Here is an 18,088-nt window from a genome sequence, read left to right on the forward strand (position 1 = left end):
AAGTTTATTAAAGTTGGTCATTGCACAATGTTGCAATGTTATTGTGTACAATATTCTCATGGTTCTGCTGATTTCACTCAGCTTGAGTTTATGTAAGTCAAAGATTTTCTGAAATCCATTTGCTCATCATTTCTTGATGGAACAATAGTATTCCATTACATTCATATACCATAACTTGTTCAGATGATGGGCATCCTGTCAATTTCCAATTCTTTGCTACCACAAAAAGATCTGCTATAAATATTTTCATACATGTGGGTCCTTTCCCCATTTTTATGATCTATTTGGGATTCTGACCTAATAGTGGTATTTACTGGATCAAAAGGTATGCACAAGTTTATAGCCTCTTGGGCATGGTCTCAAATTGCTCTCCAGAATGGTTGGGTCATTTCACAACTCCACCTACAATGCATTAGTGTTCCAATTTTCTCACATCTTCTCCAGTTTTGTCATGTTAGCCAATCTGATAGGTGTGGTGTGGTACCTCAGAGTTGTTTTAATTTGCATTTCTCTAACCAATAGTGATGTAGAGCATTTTTTCATATGACTATAGTTAGCTTTAATTTCTTCATCTGAAAACTGTCTGTTCGTATGCTTTGACCATCTATCAATTGGGGAATGACTTGTATTCTTTTAAATTTGACTCAGTTCTCTATGTATTTTAGAAATGAGGCTTTTATCAGAGACACTGACTGCAAAAATTATTTTCCAGCTTTCTGCTTCCCTTCTAATCTTGGGTGCATTGGCTTTCTTTGTGCAAAACCTTTTTTTAATTTAATGTAATCAAAATTGTCCATTATGCATTTCATAATGTTCTTTGTCTTTTGTTTGGTCATAAATTCTTCCTTCCTCCATATATCTGATAAGTAAACTACTCCTTGCTCTCCTAATTTGCTTATAGTATTATCCCTTATGTCTAAACCATATACACATTTTAACCTTATCTTGGTGTACAATGTAAGATGCTGGTCTATGCCAGTATCTGCGATACTTTTTTTTTTCAGTTTTCCCAGAATTTTTGTCAAATAGTGAGTTCTTATCCCAGAAGCTGGAGTGTTTGGGTTTAATAAACAATAGATTACTATAGTCATTGACTACTCTGTCTTGTGTACCTCACCTATTTACAATGGCCTTTTCTTAATCCTCATCCTTTTTGACCTCTCTGCAGCTTATGACATTCAATCAGTCTCTTCCCCTTGATATTCTCTTCTTTCTAGATTTTCTGACACTACTCTCTCTTGGTTCTCCTACCTATATGATCATTCCTTCTTGGTCTCTTTTACTGGATCTTCATCTAAATCATGCCTATTGACTATAGGACTCTGTCCTGGGCACCTTCTTCTCTTATTTCTCTATACTATTTTGTTAGATGATCTCATTAGCTTTCATATTCTCAAATCCCTATAATGGGACTTGGGCTTCTGGGAGCCAAGATGGCAGAGTAAGAGGTGAGTCTCTCTTACTATCTCTTATTAACCCCTGAAAACCCAGAAAATATCACCCCAGTAAAAACCCTGGAATAGCTACATCAGAAGAAAGATGGGGTGCAGCAGTCCAGGGGCCCAGGTAGCTTGAGGGATTAACTGGAAAGACTCCTCTTACCCTGGGGGAAGGGAAGCAGTACAGAATGGGAGGCATCCTAGCAAGCTGGTGGAAAGCCCACCTCAACATACCAGGAGGACATCCTGAAGCCCAGGTGGTAGAGCAGGCAAACACCAACACCTGCACCCCAAGTGCCTTATTGAGGGTGGGAGAACCAGTGGAAACCAGCTCAGAAAACCACCAGGTGCCTTGGCATTCTACAGCAACCAGTTCTCCCAGCACTTCAGCAAAACTAAGGGAAGCAGTGCTCCAGGCAGATAAACGCCCTACAATATCTATCTGAAAAGAGCTGAAGAAAGTAAAAGGAAGGAAAGGCCTGGGTGAGCAGGAATTCTCCAGGAGCCACACTACCCAATCCTACCCCTAGAGTTCCAATATTGTTGTTTCCAGCCCAATACCAGGTAAGCTGCCAGAATCCTACAGCCTCCAACTGCCAACATTGGAGGCCCCAGCACACAAAGCCATCAACCAGGCCCTAGGCTCCCAACACAAGAAGCTCGGGTCAGTGCCCTCTGGTCCCCAGCAGGAGAGCCCAATCTCTTTAAAGGTCAGGAAATAAGCCAACATCATGAGCAAAAAGAAATGTAGAACAGATTCTTATTATGGGAAGAGTGAAGATCAAGGCAGAAATTCTGAAGAGGACAACATTGTCAACAAACCCACATCTGGAACCTCAAAAGGGAATATGAACTGGTCTGCAGCCCAAAAAGCCTTCTTAGAAGAACTCAAGAAGGATTTTAAAAGTCAAATGAGAGAGGTAAAAGAAAAAATGGGAAAAGAAATGAAAGGTATACAAGAGAGAGTCAATAGCTTGGAAAAGGAAGGACAAAAATTAACTGCAGAAAACAAGTCCTTAAAAAATACAATTGTCCAAATGGGGAAGGAGGTACAAAATCTAATAGAAGAAAACAATTTGTTAAAAATTAGAATTGAGGAAATGGAAGCTAATGACTCTACAAGAGAGCAAGAATCAGTCAAACAAAAACAAAAGAATGAAAAAATAGATGAAAATGTAAAATGTCTCATTGGTAAAACAACTGACCTGGAAAATCAATCCAGGAGAGACAATTTGAAAATTATTCTTCTACCTGAAAATCACAATAAAAAAAAAGAGCCTGGAAAGTATCTTTCAGGAAATTATAAAGGAAAACTGCCCTGAGGTCCTAGAACCAGAGTGTAAAATAGCCATACAAACAGTCTACCAATCACTCCTGAAAGAGATCCCAAATTGAAAACCCCAAGAAATGTAGTAGCCAAATTCCAAAATTACCAGGTCAAAGAGAAAATACTGCAAGCAGCCAGAAAGAAACAATTTAAATATCATGGAACCACATTCAGCATTACACAGGACCTTGAAGCTTCTACATTAAAAGACTGAAGGGCATGGAACATGATATTCCGTAAGGCAAAGGAGCTTGGATTACAACCAAGGATCAACTACCCAATGAAAATGAGCATGATCTTTCAGGGGAGGAGATGGATATTCAATGAAATAGGGGACTTCCATATCTTCCTGATAAAAATACCAGAGCTTATCAGAAAATTAGATCTTCAAATACAAGACTCAAAAGAGACATAAAAAGGTAAATGGGACAGCAAGTGACAACATATTATTAATAAGGATAAACTCTTGACATCCCTACAAGGGAAGATGACACTTGTAACTCTTGAGAACTGTGTTGTTATTACACCATGTAAAAGGGTATACATAGAGGGGTGAGTATAAATTAATTTTGATGTAATGATGAAAAAAAATCTAATCAAGTAGGTTAAATGGATCCAAGTAAGTGAATTAATCTGATCTAACTAAGAAAATGTACTGAGAGAAAAGGAAAGGAGGAGTTAGACAAGGGTAAATTTCATTACAGGAAAAGGCACAAAAACTTATATAGCAGAGGGAAAGAAGGGAGGGACATGAGCATTGTTTGAACCTTACTTTCATCAGATTTGGCTTAAGAAGGGAATAACATAATCAAGTATAAAAATCTAACATGCCTTATAGGCAGTAAGAGGGAAAAGGGGAAAGAAAAAGGAGAGGGCTAATAGAAGGGAGGTGGGACTGAGGGAGGTGGTATGCAAAAGCAAAACAGTGAGGATGTAAAAGAAGAAAGGAGAAAGAAAAGCATGAATGGGGGGGAAAGGAGGAAGAGAAAGACACAGATAGTTATCATAGTTGTGAATATGATATACCAATGTAATGGAATATATTGTGCTATAAAAAGTGATGAACAGGCAGACTTCAGATAAACCTGGAAAGACTTGTATGGTTTCACTGAGTGAAGTGAGTAGAACCAGGAGAATGTTGTACACAGTAACAGCCACATTAAGTGATGACTGACTTTGATAGACTTAACCCCTCTCAGCAATACAAGGATCTAAGACACCTCCAAAAGCCTCATGATGGAAAATGCTATCCACATCCAAAGAAAGAACTATGGAGTTTGAATGCAGATCAAAGCATACTATTCGCTATTTTTTTCTTCTGTTGTGTTTTGTTTCCTCTTTCTGGTGGTTTCTCCTATTAATTCTAATTCTTACAACATCATTAATGTGAAAATATGTTTAATAAGAATCTATATGTATAGCCTATATTAGGTTGCACACCATCTTGGGGAGGGAGGTAGGGAGGAAGGGGAGAAAAATTTAAAACTCAAAAGCTTATAGAAGTTATAGTTGATAAATCAAAATAAATTAATAAAAAAGAGAAAAAATCCCTATGATGATAATAATCATATCTTCTTATCCAACTTCTTCCCTGACCTCCAGAATCCCATCTCCAATTATCCACTAATATCTCAAATGGGATATCCTATAGACATCTTTAATTCAACATGTTCAAAACTGAACTTATTTTTCCCACTAATTCTTCCCCTTTTTATAACTTTTTCTATTATTTTGGGGGCTACCACAATTCTTCCAGTCACATAGGCACGTGACTTAGTTGTCATCCGCGATGCCTCAAACTTTCTTTTACTCTCCCATGTCCAACCTAATCTTAAATATAATAATAATATTATTATATAATAATATAACAATCCAGCTAAGGGCTTTTGATTTTACCATTATCACATCCTTCTTAACTGCCTTAGTCTCTGCTTTGACATTGTCATAACCCTGGGGCAGGCCCTCATCACCTTCTGTTTAGATTATAGCAACACTGTGCTGGTTGGACTTCTTGCTACAACTCTCTCCACACACCAGTCCATCATGCATTCATCTATCAAAGTTATCTTCCTGAAGCTCAAGTATGCCCAAGCTCAAATCTCAAACATACACGCACGCATGCACACACACACACACACACACACACACACACACACACACACACACCCTCAATAAATTCCAGTGGCTCTATCACCTACAGGATAAAATACAATTCTCTGTTTGGCATTCAAACTTTATAACCTGTCCCCCACCTAAAACATAATTTACCAAATTTCTTATACCTCACACTTCACTGCATGCTGTGTAATACAGAGACACTGGCCTTCTTCCTAATGTTCCTTGAATAAGACAGTCCATATGTAGACTGCAGGATATTTTCACTGGCTGCTCCACTTGCCTGGAATTCTCTCTCTTCTCATTCTACCTCCTGGCTTTCTTTAAGGTAAAATAAAATCCTACTTTCTTCGGGAAAGCTTTCCAGATCCCCCTCAATTCTACGGTCCTTCCTATGTTGATTATTTCCAGTTTTTCCTGTAAAGAGCTTGTTTGCACATAGTTGTTTTCATGTTGTCTTCTTCATTAGGCTGTGAGTTCCTTGAGAGCAAGGGCTGTCTTTTACTCTTCCTTGTAGTTTGACTGCTTAGCATAGTGCATGACACATAGTGAACACTTAATAAATGTTTATCAACTAAATTTCTCAACGTTTATTTTTTTTGAAAAAATTTCTCTTTTGAACTTCTGTGTTCATTTATGGTTTGTCAAGTAAGTGTTTAGCAACTGTGTCAAGAAAGAGAAACTAGTAGTGGCTACAACGAACTAGACTTGGTGCATTTGTAAGATAGTTGAAAGAAAGTAAAATATAATAGAATACACTGTTTTATCATCAGTTTACAGGACATAAAACTGAGGAAGATAATTTTAACCTAATTTTTTCATAATAGTAAATTTGAAACAAAAAAAATCAAAAGATCCTCTTGTAGAATTTGCACAGATGGTGCAAAATCAATGACTGGAATATGTGAGGATTTTGCCTGACATTTAAAAAAAATTAACATGAACATACCATTGACACATTGCAATATACACAATCACATTTCAACATCAAAGAGAACAGCGTGACCCACAAGTGTGTTAGATAGTGCTTTCAAAATAATTAATTTTATAAAATCAAGACTAACTCTCAATTGTTTACCATCTTATGCAGAGAGATTGCATCAGGCATGTTGCACTTCAGATACACACAGATGCTAGAAGGCTTTCCTGTGGGGCAGTTTTTACTCATCTAATTGAATTGAGAAAAGAATTAGTTGCAATATTTAGCAGACATTGCTTCCAAAACTAATGAACTCAATATGTCATTACAGAGCAAGGATACAAATATGTTCAATGTTAAAGATAAAGTAAAAAATATTTTGAATTCTAACAAGAATAAAGTAAAAATGTTTCCTCACATAAATATGTGATAGAAAATAGTAGGATAATTTTACAAGCTCTGTTGCTGAGTGATGACAATTCATTTTTAGTCAAGCATTTATAAGGCAATCAGTTTTGAATGACTGTCATCTAAAATCTATTGTTATATCAATACAATTTTCTTTTTCATCCATTATCAATTTATTAGCCACAGACATTAGTGCTCAATTTCAAATCAAAACTAACTCTCAGTTGTTTACCATCTCATGCAGAGAGATGTTCATCAGGCATGATGCACTTCAGATACACACAGATGCTAGAAGATAAAGTAAAAGGTATGACTGAGAGACTAAAATTTTGAAGCCACAAAATTAAGACCAATGCTGATTGCTCTGTGACATTACATAATTTCTTATTAGCAAATGAACTGCTTTTGCATCCACCTATCAAAAAAGACATCAGTGGTCATCTGAAATTAAAAACATTCCTGAGTATTCCAATAAATTAAATCGGATTTGCTACCATATGACATGTCTTTTATGTTTCTGACTTTTTTCTTTTCTTAGAAGAATAGGATACAGTGACAAGGGTGAAAGATAACAGAAGGACAATCAGAGTATTCTGTGGTGAACTAAAGGGAGGACAAGAGTGAAGCAGGGTGGGCAGGCATAGACAGACATCAATAAGGCCTCACTAGAAGGCAGACACTCCTAAATCCATGAGATCACAGATTCATTTGAATATATGAATACAGGAATAATGAATGAGGAAACTTTAATTTCTATCCAGACTTTAATAAGATGAACACTTTGAGGTCAAAGGATATGCTGTGCTCCAGGCCTCAATTAAGTCTTTTCTTAAGTATGGGAGAGAAAGGTTCATATCTTAGATAGGAGATGGCATCCTCTTCTCATTCCAGAAATTCTTAGGCAGAAGAAGAAGCTTTATGAATGCCCCTCCTAACTTGGAGTTGCCAAGGATAAGGATGAAGGGATGAACACAAGTGCACAGGTAAAGAGCAATTTGCCATGGCCAGTACCAGGTACTCCTAAAGCCAGAAAAGGCAGCGTCGATGATAAAAGATGTAAAAGAAAGAGGATAAAGGACTAAGAAGGAGACCAGACACTTCAGAGCTCTGGTGTGAGCCTGAGTACTGGGATCCTGGGCACTGTAGGCACTATGTTGCATTCTCCAGGAGTGTCTCCACAAAGAGATAATCAGAAGAACTGTTGACACTACAGACACAGAGCAGGGGATAAACAACGTAATGAACTTCAAAGGGATAAAATAGTGGATTTCTAGTTTCCTAATGAAGCTGTATAAGGTTGTGTTCCCCAGGAATGTCTCCTGCAAAACTGCTTGGTACAAAACATTGTTCCCTGCAAAAAATATCATGGAGATAATGAAAGAGATTATCAGAGAGACTAGTAGGAACCAGGGTACCAGTCCCTTGACTCTCCACTTCAGCTAAAGGAAAATGGGGTGAGTGAAGTTTGCAATCTTCATGCAGAAGAAGACACTAAGCCAAGTGGCAAACCAGAATGTGGCAGTATTCAGCAAATCCCAGTAAATCCCAAAGTACTGGTGGGCAGGTCTCTGGTAATATTGTAGGTGGTGATGAAAGTAGTAAAAGCTGTGTGTCATTGCAAGCCACAGCAGGCAGAAGCGGGAGGCCCCAAACTGATCAGGATCATGTCACAGGGAGACAGCCAGTGTCATTGAACCCACTGCATTCCCAGTACCACAACAATGAAGCCCTTAGCCATGATGCCCAGGAAGCACAAGAGAACATAGAGAGCCATGGAGAAGATTGTGAATGGTCCCAACATTTCAGTCACTCCTACAATGATAGCTCTTGCCTGGGTCTCCACTGGCCTCTGATTCATAGACCTCCTGCTTTGTTTGATGAGATGTGCAGGGAGAATGTTCTACTCTTTCTCCCCAAGCCACAGTATAATTAGAGAATACTGTGAGGTTGGCAAAAACAGGTCCATGCAGCTCTTGGTGGATGCAAATCTCCACCGGTCTCAGTTACAGCTGCTCTTGTCAAATACATGTGATTTGCATTCCTTGACTGGATCAGTGCAAATAATTTTTCTGGGCTCCTGTCTTGGAAACAGCATTTTGGTCATAATATCACAGATGAAAATCTAGAATAGTCTTCAGGGGCCATCTGGTCTCATTCCAAATTTTGTGAATGAAAAAATTGAGGACCAGTGACATTGGTGACACAGGTATTAAGCATCAAAGTTGGGATTTTAACCCATGTCCTTGAATTTGAGAGCTAGTACTCTTTTCACTATACCAAGCTACCTCCAACTCTACTCCCTGAACACACAACTATTCCTCCAGATGACCTGCCAATATTTTGCATATAAGGCTTGTGATAGGTAAGGGCAAGAGAGAGAATTATCTTTTTGGGACTATGTGTTCATCTTTTTCAAAGATGAACATTCCTCCAGAGACGACCCTTATCTAATGATAGACAAACAGGGAAGAGAGTACAAATGGTAAACTGGTCAATCATCTCAGTTTTGAAAATGAACTAGGAATCCAAGTTGACTCAGAAAGAAGAAACATGGAAAGACAGTGCCTTGGAATGGAGGGCAAGCTTCTGGCAGGAAGACAATTGGAGTTTGCCAGAGAACCTTACAGAGAATAATATGGAGAAGCGAGGAATCTCTTTACTGGGGCCCTGGAGGATTGAAGCTAAGAACAGAACCAGCCATAATGAATAGCTAGTAGATTGACTTCAGGAAACCCAAAATAGAGATAAATGTGTGAAAGATATTTTAAATATTTCAGGTATCAGGGCCACCAAACATACAGGAGGATGAAGTAATAATATATTAAGTAGAGGTGACCTGAAACCCAGAGGAGGAGTGACCAGAGAACAATTTATATAAAAAATGCAAGGTGTGTGTGGTGTTAGTGGATGCTAATTCAACATGAGTCAATAGGGGTTGTGGCAGCCAAAAGAGCTAATATGACCTTAAGGTGCATTAATAGGAACAAGTTATCCAGAATCAGGAAGATTTATAGTTACATTGTTCCCTGCTCTAGTCAGAGCATGTTTTATCATGATCACTTTTAGTAGCTATATATTACAAAGAATGCTGAAAACAGAAAGGCCATCAGGATGGTGAAGAGGCAGGAGAAATTCCATTTGGGAGTGGGCTCAAGGAAGTGGGTTTATTTAGCCTGGAAAAAAGAAAAGGGAATAATAGCAGTTCTTAAATATTTGAAGATGTATTTATTTTGCTTTGCTTTTCACTTGTCCTGAAAGGGCAGAATCATGAGCAAATGAAGAAACTGAAAAGGGACAGATTTTGGTTTGATGTAAAGAAAACATTCTTAAAAACTAAAGGTACCTCAAAATGAAATGGACTACCCTAGGAGGTCATGAGTCCTAATTAACTGAAGGTCTTAAAATGCAGGCTGGAGATCACTTGTCAGGTATATTTTAGTGGGGGTTCTTACTCAGGTAGAAGTTGTCTTGGGCAGTTACTGAGATCCCTTCAAACTCCAAACAGCTATGATTCTATGAACCTTTGGGATCAGAATAGGAAGCACTTGTCTCAAGCTTTGGTGCCAACACTTGGAACTAAGGCTAGGAAATAAGGGACAGAAAAGCTAATAAACCTTGAAGCCTGGCTAGTACAATGACAAGCTAGGCTTTGCTCTGCTTCTCTGAGGCCAAAGGAACTGGTGATCTGTTCCAACCTCTATCCTTGAGAGGCAGCTGGTAGCACAAAGTAGTACTGAGTCTGCAGTAAGGAAAACCTGAATTCAAATTCATCTTTAGACACTTACTAGCTGTGTGGCCCTGGGCAAGTCACTTAACCTCTGTTTGCCTTAGTTTCCTCAACTGTAAAAATGTGAATAATCATAGCACCTGCTTTGCAGAGTTGTGAGGATGAAATGAGATTATGTTGGTAGAAGTACTTAGCATAGTACCTGGAGTATAGTAGGTGCTATATGCTCGTTTCCTCCTTTCCTCCCCTTTACCTAATGTCATGTTTTGGCCTGGTTTTAGCTCTGGAGAAACTCTGACTTCTCAATGGGAGAAGCAGGCTCCTCATTTCTTACCTTCATTTGGTTCATCATACCCACAAATCTGTTTTTGGCTCTAGTCTAGGATTTCCCAAAAAGAGTGTGTGGGAGGGGAGTTAAAAGTGATACCCAATGCATCATGTGAACAGAATATGACAGGGCATTTTATTCCCATATAAAACAAAGATAAAGAGTCTCATGGTGTTCATTGACAGAATGTTTTAAAAAGGATGCTGAAATTCAATTTTAAAGACATTACAATATGCTGGGAGTCTGATAGCAAGCTTCATCAAGACAAAATGCAGCCTGACAATTTTGCTAATCAGATTTTCACATTTTACTTCTACTGAGCACAGCTGAATCAAACCAAGTGTGATCCAAGAATATTCCTCTCTTCTGGTGACTCTCTTCCTCTCTCTCTCTCTCTCTCTCTCTCTCTCTCTCTCTCTCTCTCTCTCTCTCTCTCTCTCTCTCTCTGATGCTGGTGCTTCCCTTGGCACCAGATCACTCCACATTATTACCACAATCAACAACCACAATCACCCACTACAGTGGATACTGAACTCACTGGTCTCTCAGGACATCAGGACCTTCTGAAACTCACTAGGTTGCCTAGACTTATTCATCTCAAGGTTACTGCTTAGTCACCTAATTGGGAAAAGGAAGAACAAGACAACTGAGGCAGCCATATCTCAAGCACAAATTTGTTATCTAGCACATGTATGAATAAATATGTGGGGCCAAGAGGGGACTAAGGCTTCAAAAAGTCTTCCCTTCAAACTTGGAAAGAAAGAATAACACTGGAGGCCAAGGTCATCCCTTTAACATGTCCTTAAAATTCTAGCTCCTCAACCAGCTAGGGAACTCAAACCAGTCATGAGTCATACATAGCCAGAAGCAGGCAGGGTATGCTCAATTTTCCATAAGGTTATCAGAAAGAAAAATGAACACCCACTACTCATGAATGAAATTTATTAGAAACCAAAGAGGTTGGCCCAACTGACTCCAGAAATAAAACTTAGACAAAGAGTGTATATAGAGAGAGTATTGGGAGAGGGAGAGGGTGGTAGAGAAGACAGCTAAGCAATATGGGAGCCTATCTTTCTCTAATTTTTATGGAAAACTAACAGTAAATTACAAAGATCTAAGTAATTTGTAACATTTCTATATTACTAATATAATGAGAAGACTGGTTGATGAGGTTCCAGTCCTATGTCCTTAGAGAATATGTAATATATTCTGCCTCTTAGCAATCCATATAAAAGCTTTGGTGAGGCTGTTTCTGGAAATCAGTGATACGGGGCCTTTTCTTACCCATAAACACTTCAGGGCCTGCATGGACTTCTTTAGTGCTGACAAAAAAGCCTTTTGATTGGCTAGCAAGCCAGAACCTCATATGCATACAAAAGGCTTGAATTGACAAAATGTCTTTCTCTTCTTTCTCAATTTTTACATGAGGAAGAAGAAATTTATGGCTGCCAGGTGGTGAGAAGAGAGGTAGCCCTGATTATTGTCCCTAGATGCCTTATCTTGCCACCTGGTCATCATGTGGTTTTGATTACATCACGCCTCTGTTTTGTTTTGTTTTTTTGTTGTGTTGTTTTTTTTTTTTTGGTCTCTTCATATTTCTTCTTTCCCGATCTTAAAGGAATTGACCTTACAAGCTTCAAAATCTGGATACTTATCACATCTTTTCTTTGAATCAGGCTGTCCTAAAAGGATGATAGAGACATTTTTCTTGCTTACATTAGAGGCCTCAATGGTTCCAGACCTTTAGAATTTGCCCTTGGGCCCCTATGTGAAAAAAGAGGTTGTTTCCATCATGGCCCCAAAGGACGCCCCAAAGAGTCATCAACTACAGAGCTATGGATCTCACTGAGAAGAGATTTAGACTAAGATAGAAAAGAAGCAGAAATTGTTTAAAAGGACACTTACCCTCTCTGCACACCTTTCTCCCTTGGCACAGGCCCCAGTTTCTAAAGGAGTTGGGCCTTCCCTTTCCTCTCACATGAGTTCTTAACTTGAGTTCTCTTAAAAGTATGTTGTGGTTTTTTTTAATAATTGTATTTCAACATAAGTGGCTTCCTTTGTAATTGGGTGTATTTCATTTTGTACATTTAAAACACTATCCTGCAGCATGGAATATAGAATTAATTGGACAGCCAATGAGCTCTGTGATCTGAAAAAAATCTCTGATTTAGCAGTTAATTTTAACAGCTTCTTGATGGAGGATTGCAAGAAAGGACCTCAGGTAACTTTCATGTTCCAGCCTGGTTGCCACAGAGGGGTCATAGGAATATACAATTAGAAAGGAGTTCATAAACCGTCTATTTTAACCTTCTTTGGGTCCTGGTTGCCTTTGAGGTCTTGCGAAGTTTATGGACATCTTCTCAGAATAATGTTTTAAATGAATAATATAAAATACATAGAATTACAAAGGAAATGGCATATTGAAATACTAATCAAAAATATATACATATTTTTTTAAGTTCATAGACTTCAAGTTAAGAACCCCAGACCTAGTCAAACCCATAGGAAAAACTGAGGCCTGGAAAAGTTAAACGATTCATCCAAGGGCACATAGGTAATAGACATCAGGGGAAAGATTTGAACTCAGGTCATCTGACTCCAGAATCAGTGTTCTTTCCATTGCCTCTCTTTTTTATAGAATATAGAAAGGCAATTGGAGAAAGAAAGGGAGGATCCCTCTAAATTTCAAGAATTAACTGGGAAATGCTGACAGAAACAAGAAACATAATAGTTAAATGCTGGTAAAAGGAGAGAAATGGATCTTATTAGAATGAAATTGCATTCCCAGAGTACACACCCATTGACAATAGGAAGAGGGAAGTTCATGGAGTGGCAGGTAGAAGCAGGCTAAAAATATAATTATACTAAAAAAAAAGAAGCAGAGATTATGAAAGAAGCTTCATGTAAGCTTGCCCAGTCTGGAAAGGAGGTCTTTCATTGTGTGCTGTTGATACTTTCTAATACTTGCCAAGTAGCAGTGTTGCCCTTCCAAGGACAGGCAGCCATCCCTCTGAGTTCATGTTACCTACATTCCTGTACAATCCCCCATTCTGAGGATTGAAGTTCATTGATATTGAGATGGGGTTCCATCCTGCTGTTTATCTAGAGTGACCAAGTCTTATATCTGTACTAGGGATATTTCCTAGTTCATTAACAAGGCCTGCATTCTTCCTCACTGAGCTCACCACTGAGTCACTATAGTCTCACCCACAAGATGTAGTCTGAAAGCAATGTCTTTATCCAACCTATCCAGAGTGACTCTCCATTCACCTAGCTCTGAAGATTACTTTGTTTTATGGAATACTTATCTTATTATCTCTGTGTCTTTCTAAACAATAGAGTGCAGAATTATGGCCTCTTCTCTTTCTAATAGACAGAGGCCTCTGTCCTCTTAGGTGAGACCTCATACTCTTCCGCCCAGGTCAGGATTCTGGGCCTTGATCTAGGTAAGAATAAGTAGAAAGGAAAAACAAGACCTTCCAGGCAAGCAGGCAGATGCTCCTGAAAGATTCAGTTAGTTTAATGATCAGCAAAATAATGGACGTAGTTGTCCAAGCAAGAGGCATCTAGAAACATTACTCCCACTACCACTTATAGGGCCTCTAGAAAAAATGGATACTACCATTCAACTGTAAATCCACTCAAACTCCTCTGATATTTTACTATGGATTCCACATCATCCTTTTCGGTCTACTTTACCGAGCAAATAAGGTTGGGTTGTTAAGTGTTTGAAATAGCTATTTCCTGATTCCTTTAAGTAGTCAGTTAAACCCAGAAAGAATTCATGGAAATAAATTCTAGGGCCATAGTTGAAAATAAGGATGAGTTTTAAATAACTGAACAATAGAAATATGAGGCATATGGAGAACAATGTAAAGGGGACTTAAATGAGAGAAATAAGAAAAAAAGCAAGGCATCTACAGAAGTGCAGGGGTGGATGGATTCGGAGCATAAGCAGAAGAGCATTTCAACTCATTCTAACTTTCTGACATTCAACATTCTAACTTAAAAATTAGTCAAATGCAATGTAAATCAAAGGGATGCAAAGGGAACAACTGTAATTGAGCCCGTGGGAGATTTGCATCCATTTCTTTCAAGAGGAATTGTCCTTGGATTGTAATCATATATCTCCCTGTCTAGTTCTACTACAGTTCTGAATCGCCAAAGAACCCAGAAAGAGGGCCTAGAAGAGGAGAGGGTCCCCTAGAAATCTATATATATCAACATCCATACCCCATTATTTGGTGGTTGGTTGTTCCCCTTTGTTCTTGACAAGGAACAAAAGGAAAACACTATGTTGGAGTCAAGGTACAGTATGTCTGATTGTGGCCTATAAGATCACAAATATGAGCGCTGGAAGGCTCTACTATAGGTCTGGCACAAATAGCCCACAGGAACATTTGGAGTGGAGATTTCTCTGAATTTGTGCATCTCATGTTTCTTTTGAGCTACTGAAATTCTGCTTTGCTCACGGAGCACAACACATTTTTTGATGCAGGCATACCATGCTGAGTAGTATTTTACCCATGCCTCTCATATCACACACTCAATTCCAAAGTTCTTCAGTAAGACCTGGAGAATGCCTTTGCATTGCTTCTCCTGACCTCCATTTAAGCACTTGCTTTGAGTGAGTTCTCTCCAAAATAGTCTTTTAAGCAAACTAATGTTTGCCATGCAAATAACATGGCCAGCCCTTTAGAGTGCACTCCATTATCGCAGAGTGGGGAAGAATTTTTTTATAAACCAAATGGGAGGCAGTGGTACAATTGAAAAGTTGATGGACCTTGGTTCAAATTCTGACTCTGCCATGTGCTGTCTGTGTGTGATCTGGTGCACACTCTAACAACAATGTAGGGGAAAACAGGGATAAAATTTTCAGAGGACAAGAAAGCTTGAGAGATTTAAATATACATTGGTGGAGGAATGATCCATATTAAGTCAAATCAACAGGACTTTATTGAATGCTTACAATATGCCAAACACTATGCTTAGCATTGGGAATACAACCAGAAGGAGAAAGAAAGACCAACCCTCCTCTCAAGGAGTTTATACTCTAGCTCAGGGGTGGGGAACCTGTGGCCTTGAGGCCACACGTGGCCTTCTAGATCCTTGAATCGAAATTTAACAGAACAAATCCTGTGGCTTCAGGATTTATTCTATAAAATTTGGATTCAGTCAAAAGGCCATTATCCTGTGACCCTCAGGATTTGTTCTGTAAAATTTGGATTCAGTCAAAAGGGCACACTTAAGGATCTAGAAGACCACATGTGGCCTCAAGGCCACAGGTTCCCCACCTTGCTCTTGCTTATATTCTAATAGGGGAAGACATATAAAAGGAACCTGAAGGTGGGGTGGGATTCTAGACAAACTCCAAGACAGTCAGAGGTGCATTCTTGGAAAGGAATGAAGATGTGGCTGGCCTGGGCCTCCTCCTTAAAATAGAGGTATTGGAAGGAAAACTAATCAGAGATAGAGTGCACAATGGCAGAAGGTATCTCCAATGTGTGAATTCTAGGATGAAGATGTTTCTGGAGCATTTTAGTAAAGTCCTGGAGAGTTAGGAGTGCAGACTAGAGACAATAAAATCTATATTGCTAAGACATCAAGGTACCAGTGCCTACAACAATATTTTGCATGTAGAAGGCATGTAGTTAATATGGGTTGATTAAATGAAAAAATGAGGTAAGAATCTAGTATCTTGGTTTCATGACAACATCATGATAGAAAATAACTGGTCCTTACTAACTCTATAGATAGCACAAAGAAGATGATGAAGAGAATGCATAGTATCATCATTTTCCATGTGACCCCAAAACAGAGTAGTTAATAAGGTTGCTCCCTTTTCAGATGTCTCCATATGTACATAAGGAAAACTGTGTTCATTATCTGCAGATCTAAGTGGAGGATAGTAGATGAAAAGAGGTGAGTCATTTAACTATCCCTTCATTTAGAGATACAAATGCATCTTAGATAGAGATCCTATAGCTGCCTTCTCTAATCTCATTCACCTAGCTAGCATTTGCATCATCCTTACTGGAGCTATGAGAAGTGGATCTCCAGAATGTGGAGCACCAGAACATAAAAAAATACTATGAGCCTACTACAAGTTGTCCCTTTTGGGGTTGTTCACATGTCCAGAAAGCAGAGTTGATGGACACCAAAATTCCTCAATACCTGCCTCCTCATTAGAGAAGGGGTATTTCCTGGGCAGTCTAATTCCAGAGTTTAACCTACTAGGCAAAAATGGAGATGTCTTGAGCAGTTCCAGCCTTGAAGATTGCTTCTCAGGACTATGACATATCCTGAGAAGAGAAGAGAAGAGAAACATCCTAAGCAGTGTACCTCTTGAAGAGAGAACAGGATTATCCATGTGTCCTCTTCCACCAGATGGAGGAGCCATAAGAGGCTAAAGCCAAGACATGGGGTGAACAACAAATGTTGGCATGACTTGGACAGTCCGAGTAGGTGTAGTAGGAAAGGGATTATCTGTCCATACCATGTTCCAGGGAAATAAAAATCATGGCATAGTAATACAACTTTGTAGACATCTATATAGGACTCTCAGACAGAGGAGTAACTAGAATGTCATGGTGTTGCCCTGATGGTAACTCCAAGTTCACTTTACCTTGTAGGGAAATCTAAACCACAGGGTAGTGATGAGTCAGTCTACAGCACTATGCAGAAAAATGGAACCCCATGGAGAGTGAAGAGAATTGTGTATATTGTTGATGAGTCATTGAGAATGCCTTTGTGATTTCTGCATTTAAATTCCTTCCAGTTCCCTGCAGCTTCTGCATTTTTAGTAGGGTGAAATGTAAGCAGTCTTGTTCTCAAAACTAGATGTTGCCTTGAGCTAGTTACCGAGAGATAGTTTTATCAACATTTAGAGAAACCTAGACATAAACTATACTTGGAAATTTCCGGTAGTAAATCTTACATGGAAATATTAGTTAATGAAATAGTAATTTTGGAGTTCAAGATCAATCTCACTCTGACCTAGTGTCAGGAGCCTCTGGGCAATAGTTTATACTATAATTATACACATCCTGACTCTTGAGTGGGAAGGAGAGACATCTGAATAATCTAAGTCTGACTTACAAGGATAACATACAGTCAGCCTCTTGCCCTCCATTTTTGCTTGGGTAAAAATGTTGGCTTTTCCTCTTTCCCCTAATTCTACTCTATATTTAGTCACAGCTCTGATATTCCTCATATTCTGAACTCTGGTGTGGTTGCTATCATCCATCATTATCACTATTCAGCAGCATTCAACAAGCATTGGGTAAGCATTTAATTTGGGCAAAGCTGAATGATAGTTACTGAGGATACAAAAATAGATTCAACACAGAGTCTTCTTGTCAATCACCATCATCAAGTATTTTTCTAAGTATCTGCTTTTGGGAGGGCATTACATCAGGTCCAAAGGACTCAAAACAGGCTTCCTTTATGTCCTCTTCCTTCAAGGTGCCTACAGTCTTATCTGAGATACAAACATATACTTGCAAAAATAATTAACAACATAAGACAGAACGTTTTAAATGGCAAGTGAATGGTGTAGGCAATAAGTCCTACAGAAGTTCCCAATAGGGGGCAATCACCAGAACCTAGAGAAGTCAGAAAAGTTTTCATGGAGAAGATGGGACTTAAAGCTTTACTTTGAAGGAAATGCAGGACTTAGATAAGTTGAAAGAAGAGAGAAGGGCATGCCAGGCAGAAAGGACAACTGGAGGCAGGCCACCATGTTCAAGGAACAAAGAGTAGGACATTTTGGCTACTATTTTAGGGAATAATTTATGGAAGGAGAAATAAGGTTGAAGAGTTTGGG

At 38.8% G+C, this 18,088-nt stretch overlaps 1 pseudogene; it reads right to left on the reverse strand.

Moving 5' to 3' along the window:
* Positions 1–7,065: 7,065 nt before the first annotated feature.
* LOC110216198 (taste receptor type 2 member 41-like) lies at positions 7,066–8,066 on the reverse strand (annotated as a pseudogene).
* Between the last annotated feature and the right edge of the window lie 10,022 nt (positions 8,067–18,088).

The sequence above is a fragment of the Phascolarctos cinereus genome, unplaced genomic scaffold, assembly GCF_003287225.1.
Source record: "Phascolarctos cinereus isolate Bilbo 61053 unplaced genomic scaffold, phaCin_HiC Scaffold_1;HRSCAF=81, whole genome shotgun sequence".
NCBI lineage: Eukaryota > Metazoa > Chordata > Mammalia > Diprotodontia > Phascolarctidae > Phascolarctos > Phascolarctos cinereus.